A 6,432-nucleotide genomic window follows, 5' to 3' on the forward strand; every position below is an offset into this window, starting at 1 on the left:
CAGTCAAATGAAAACTTCAGATGAAAACTATGGCTTGAGGCTATCTACAGTCACTTATATATGGTCTACTTTTTGGGGCACCTCCTTTTCTGCACTTTAGGAGGGAAGCTGAAGTCCCTGGTCACAGTTCTGTGCTAAGCTGTAGCATCTCCAGCAAGTTCTTAATCGGGGGAATTACAGACCGGACCCCCAGAGCAAGCAGAGACCCAATGTTGAACCAAATTAACAAAAGATCTATTTAAGGAAAGATGTCTAGCATCTGTTTTATTGAGCATATGTATTCTGCTCATTGCTGTGCACCACTAAGACTTTTCATGCAGAGATCGTAAGGCATACATGAGCACTGCAGAAGCTCAGAGACTGCTATTTTTTTCCTTCTTTACTTTACCTCGTCAAGACTTCATTCAGGACCAGTCTAGCCTAAAATCACCCCAGTGGTAAAAATAAAGTCTTCCTACCAATGAGCTGAAGGACAAGGGAGCATAAAATACAGAGGAAGTTTTCAGAGTCATTATTACACATTGGGGACATGATCTTATTTTAGCTACAGGACTCTGGATAACTGAGGACAGACGTACTACGTTGTACATGAAAACACATGTTTAACCACTGTTAGTAATGACAGGATCTAACAAGACAGGATGCTCTGTCCTCTGGCTGTGTTGATCCCAGCAGGCAAATGCCCTGAGTCAGCTTGCCCTCCCATGGACTGAGGGATGACTCCCAGTGGGAGAACAGTCACCACTTCCACCATCCCACATCCCCTGGATATCCATACTCAGGAGCACCTTCACCAAATACAGAGCCTTTTCCCCACCCTTCCAGTCATGATAGATGGCAAAGAGGAAAACCAGCAGAACAGTTCTCTGTCCCATGCTCCTGGTTACTGGCTCCACACACTGGGAGAATCTGACAAGGACCCTGTCTCCAGATTTTCTCCTAGACTAAAGCATCCCAGTTAGACTATATGGAGTCTGAACCAGGAGAAGGGAAGAAAGAACCCTGATCAAACATTGCACAGTTTTGCTGCCTTGTTTCTGGTCTTGAGCCCCAAAAGGAACACAGGCCAGGAGGTTAATCTAAAATAATGAGAATATGCAGAAGCTGGCAGCTGGATCGCCTTGGTGTTCACAAGGGGCAGATCAGCCACTTGTCGCTTTCATTATCTGGATTACAATGAAAAGAGAGAAAAGAGGGTAAGAGGCAATCACTTCCCTGTGGACTCTTTGCCCAGATGTTAAACCAGCTGGTTACAAAACCCACACAGAGGCTTTGCTGCCAAAGCTAGGGCTGACAACAGGAGATGGAAGCATGGCCTCTACCTTTCCCCCTCCTGACAAAACAGATTGAATGATGCGCAGCCTGAATTTGCCACACAGATGCCACCTGGGATACAGCTCTACAGAGTCTCACATCCCAATTGGTTCCATGTCCCTCAGGGTTTGGAAAAGATCTTTGCCACCTGCACCAACTCTTGCCAATGGGCCTGCAGGGGGAGTCCCATGAGGATCACAAGCTGTGGGACCATGGGGCCCATATTTTGCGTTGCCTTTGCTGTGAAGCACAACAACTCCATCCCCACGTGCATTTCACAATGTCTTTCACCCCATGCCACTGCTTCAAGCTGTGGCTGTGACTCTCCTCCAAAGATTTTTCAACCCCCTTCTCTTAAATTTTTTCATTGCCATTTGCTCAGCACAAATTTCAAGTTTGTATTTAAAGTACACTTCTCATGAGTAATGCACTTAGACCACCAGGCAGGGCAGGAGAGGTAGCTCAAACAGACCCCTGCATTGGAGAGAGAATAGTTCCGCCTTCTGGTAATCCATCATATTCTGGGCCATACACAGAGAATTCAGCAAATCCTCCTTAGGAAAATTCCCATGTGTCTCTGAACTGAAGGGCTGGCACTCTGCACCTTGTTCAGCCACAGCGTTCTGGCATTCATAACAGGTAAATAAAAACATTATTGCCAAATGCTTCTGCCTTCTTGTTTCCAAAAAAACCCCAGCATTCTGTTGATAAAAAAATTTGATTTACATAACTATCAACCTGATAACACAGAGCAGTCAGCACTGATAAGCAGAAATTGGGACATTTACCAGCTTCAGCAGACTTGAAATCCTGTCTTGTCTCTTTAAAAACAATGAAAAACCATTCTGGATAAAATCTTTCAGAATGTTTTATTTCCTCAAGAGAACAGATCTCTGTTCTTGAAAAAAAAGGACTCTCTAATATTAAAATATACTTAACCTGATAGAACAGAATGTCTCCTTTGAAGTTGTTTCAATCTTTTTAAATATCTAAAGGACCTAACCCACACAGGGCTTGCACGTTTTCAGTTTGAAAAAAAAAATCAAAGCTTTCTCCCCTTTTTTTCCCCCATGTACACCCACTTGCCAATTATGGGAATTAGAAAAAAATCAGTGTATGAAAGAGGTAGAGCTTTTTACACGTTTGTAATTATGCACAGGATTTAATCATTTGGGGAGAGGGACTGCTTGGGGGGAGAGAGGAGTTTTATTCCAAGAGTTATGCACATGCTTTCATCCTGGACCAAGTGTCAGCCACCAGGTGATTTTTCACAGGATCACCACGTTCCTCTGCTTAACAGCTCATCTCCAATTTGTTGAAATGATCAACAGCTCCTCATCTTCTTTATTAGTCTCTCTGTTTATCTGCCCAGCACTGAGCTTCAGCCAGAGAACAAGCCAAGAACAGCCAGATCCAGAGCTGTGAAAGATATTCTTCCAGCATCATCTGGCTCCTTGGCAGAGTCTGCGGGCAGCCATACTCACAGCCCGTGCCTGCCGCTGGGTGTATCATGTGGCCATGCCGTAGTGGTACTGGCTGAGCATCTCTGTCCTCCTGGACATGATTTTCCTTTGATTCACCTTGAATCCGAGAAACCATTTATATGACCGTTGTCTCAGCTTTGATAAATAAGGGCTTATTTTAATGGCTGCCCATAAAAAATAGCCAACACCTCTTGTTTCTGCTGTCATACTTCATAAATCTATGTGCTGCCTTTAAGGACCATTCCCTTTGCTGTACAGGGCATACTTCAGTGGCACTTTTTCACAGCACATGAGCAGGATCTTTTCCAGCTGATTTGTAGCACAAGGGCTGGACTCCTTCACTGATGGATAAAAAAAAATCTGAAAAAAGAGGCATGGAACAGAGGACAGGAGGGCTACTTCAATGCTGCTCTGAAGATTAGAGCTATATTAGTTAGTCTATAATTTCCAAAATATATTTGCCTTTTTTATTTTCAAGAAAAGCATACCAAAAAATTAAAATGAGCAAAATGTTATTCATGGTGTAAAGGATGCAATCCTGCATGGCTATTGTCTTATGTTTTTCTCTTCTTTCTTTTTCCTCCTTTTTCCTCCTTTTCTTCCTATCACAAGAAAGACCAGTAAAAACTCTGTGTATATTAGCTGCAAGCATCATCTATAAAAATCCTGTCTTAAAATATTATTCATATCACACTGTTGCACAGTCAAATTTCATAGGAAACAAAGCACTAAATGCAACATAAATTACATCAACATTACAACTTGGGCATAAATTATCTGAACTAAACAAAATCTGACCTTGCTTCTACTAGTTTGGTCAGTGTCTCTATTTTAGATGCTGCAGGTCATCCTTAAACATAAGCTTGTTCTTTCAGTTGATTTTTACATTTAAATTGGTTTAATAAATCGTGACATAACAAGCATTAAAGTATAAGCATTTTCTACCTAAGGAACTAGCAGTCTGTCATCTTCAGCAGTAGATGTGACACAGCTGAACACTTGAATCAAAAAAAAGATAATATTTCCATGGACTGCGACTGAAGCACTTGTATACAGGCATTTATTTGTCTATTTAAAGTTTCAACTCCAATAGTTTTTTCCTTTCTTATTGCATTTGTCTAAATCCAATTGTGAGTTCTTCAGGGCAGCAATCTGTCTCCTCATATATTTGTAAAACACCATGTACACCTATGGCACTCTGTAATAAGTAATTTCTGATCTGTTTATGATTAAAGAGGGATTTCAGGTGAAATATCGTAAATTGAAATGGACAGGCTAGAAGGACAGCTTACATTACCAACATCATTAGGTCGGACATTGTGCTTCAACACGGGATGGCAGCCAACGTGCTATGCACAGTTTGAGTTTGCCCATGTGCAGCTCTAAATGCTTTTTGAGAGACATCCTACAACCATTCCCCATGCCCTGACACCATGCCCCTAAATAACACATTGTGCAACATAAGAACACTATCCCTGAAAAGCTTTGTGCTGCAAAACACATCTGTTTATAAGGATATCTGCTGTTTTTTCCAGGGTTACTCTCTGAGAGCAAGCCAGACATGCTGCGAAGTGACCGGAAAGACAAGAGTACACTGTTTCAACCAGAGATGGAAAGAAAGTGGGATAAGTCACAGAAGGAAGAGCAGAGAGAGAAGGTGAGAATTTATTAAGTTAATAGGATTGCCTGGTGACTTGCTCAAGGGATGAACACATCCAGACCAGTCTGTTACCCACTTAATGGACATTGATTTTTGCAGGTGATACGTCAAACATGAGAGTCCAGCTGCATGATGCCTGTCGAAGTTCCTGGCACGCTTAGGATTACCATATTTATGATATCAAGAAGGCATGTGATAGCCTTCTTGGAGCAAACATCAGATCATGCCTTTGCCTGCACCCCAGGGCACGATGCCTATTGGTGGCCATCCTAAAATCCCTCCTCTTCCAGAAACTCAGCCCTACATGTGCCCTTGCTGTCCCCCAAAAACAAAGCCCCTTCCATCAGCCCTTCCCAGTCTAGATTCCTTAGCTTCCCACTATATTGCAGTGCCTATACCCAAATTTTGTGGCCCCACACCTCTTAAACAATCTCAGGCTCAAATTCCCCAGCTACTTCCAGATCACAGCTTCTAGCCTCCCCCAAGCCAGCTGCTGTCCCCAAAGCCAGCATTCTCACCACATTTCTCTCATCACTTTCCCCATCAAGCCCTCAGCTCCCCAGGCTTCTTCAAACCCCATAACACTCCCCAACCCTGCACCCCCCACCTGGTCCTCCCTCTCCCACCTTTGCTCACAATCCCGAATTTTCCAACCACTCCATCTCTCCACTATGTTCTCGCTATACAGAGAGTCCTACCTGCCTCCCTCCCTGCCACTCATACCTACCATGCTGCTGACAGCCCTGACATCCCAATGGGAGAAGATCTTCAGCTTCTCCCACCAGATGAAACCCCACAACTCCCTTTCCATGTCCACTTCTCCACAACAGTCAATCAGGAGTAAATTCCCATCAATAAAGACTTCACTGGGATTTTATATGTCTGGAAGGGTTTTAGAAAAATAAAATCAATAGCTTTGATTTTTTTCATTGCAGCATTTCAAAGGGACCTAACCACAGGCTGAACCCATTGCCCTCTGTGGAGTATTATTTACAGCAACGCAAGGAGGTGTCTTGTCCGAGAACACACAGAGAGCCATAGCATGGCAGTATAATCTAGACCTTCAAACTCACAAGGCACACCTTAAGCAAACTGTGCCTGTGCATCATTTCTAGCTGCCCAAAATGAGTTCCGCACAGCTCTGCCTCAAGGCTCACCTGGGTCTTCAGCCTGTGACCACTTTGGAAGCCTCTTTTCATCCTAAAAAAGCTGCAGCCCCCTATAAAGCTTTGGTGTTATTTAATCTCTAAAGCCGCATTCCTGAGGCACCAAGACAAGGAAGTCCCATGCAGGGGTTCCTTCCTCATCAGAGGAAGAGCAGAGAAGATTTACAGCTGCAGAGAAAAGGAAGACAAGAATGTCACTGTGTATCTGGAGGACAGTGAAAAAAGAATTCACCATCTGGGCAGCCGAAGTTTGTAGCTTAATGAGCAATCACTGATCTAAACCCCCATCATGCCAAAGGCAACTTGTGTTATTACAGGGCATATAGGGCAGGGGTTTCCCTCCACACACCTGTGTAACTCCATGGCTATGACACCCAAGGGAACTGCACTGGAAGTACGATAGTAGGACTGCAAAGTGAGGCACTTAAACTAGGAAATATGGAGCGTAAGGTGATCTTTGCAGGCCCAGACACACTGTGATACAGCTGTTATTTGCACAGAGAAGTGTTATTTCTCCACCATTCTCCTACTCTGGTCTGCAGACCCAAGAGCTTCAGTGGCATATTCTGGGTGCTTGCTCTATGTTCCAGTTTCTTCACATCGCTCAAGCCTTGCTCAGGATGGAAGCAATGATTTTCTCAAAGATATTTCTTTGGCCTTCCCTTCTCTTAAATTAGAGTAATTCACAGATTTTAATTATCTTATTTTCATAATGACCCTGTGGAAGGAGAGTGTATCATTAATTCTACATTACAGTTGGTGAGCTGAGACACAAAGAAATGCAGGTTAGTAGATTAGTATCTGCTAA

This window comes from Manacus vitellinus, unplaced genomic scaffold, assembly GCF_001715985.3.
Source record: "Manacus vitellinus isolate BGI_N305 unplaced genomic scaffold, ASM171598v3 scaffold_2_pilon, whole genome shotgun sequence".
In the NCBI taxonomy this organism is placed as follows: Eukaryota; Metazoa; Chordata; class Aves; order Passeriformes; family Pipridae; genus Manacus; species Manacus vitellinus.